We start from the raw sequence: 573 nt of genomic DNA on the forward strand, positions 1-573 counted from the left end.
TTTAAAATGAAACTGGAGAGGCTAACTGTGAGGCTAAGCTGAAAACACAGAATACCAGAAAGATTTTGGTTGTGTTTTACTGACACTGCAAAGGCATTTGACTGTGTAGGTCATAACAAATGATGGATAATATTGCAAAGAATGGGAATTCTAGAACACTTAATATTACTCATAAGGAATCTGTAAATAGAGGAAGACACAGTCATTTGAACAGAACAAGGGAATACTGCATGGCTTAAAATAAGGAAGAGCATAGGTTAGAGTTGTATCCTTTTACCATACTTATTCAATCTGTATGCTGAGAAGCTGAACTATATGCAGAATAATGCAGAATCAGGATTGGAAGAAGACTCATTAACAACCTGCAATATGCAGATAACACAACCTTGCTTACTGAAAGTAAAGATGACTTGAAGCACTTTCTAATGAAAATCAAACACTATAGTCCTCAACATGGATTAAAACTCAACATAAAGAAAACAAAAATCCTAAGTAAAAGCTTGCAGTTCTCAAAGATTCAATTTTATTTGGATCCACAATCAACAGCATGGAAACAGTCAAGAAATCAGATAT

Source organism: Orycteropus afer, unplaced genomic scaffold, assembly GCF_000298275.1.
Source record: "Orycteropus afer afer isolate SDZICR_OR568_19922 unplaced genomic scaffold, OryAfe1.0 scaffold00200, whole genome shotgun sequence".
Classification (NCBI taxonomy): Eukaryota; Metazoa; Chordata; class Mammalia; order Tubulidentata; family Orycteropodidae; genus Orycteropus; species Orycteropus afer.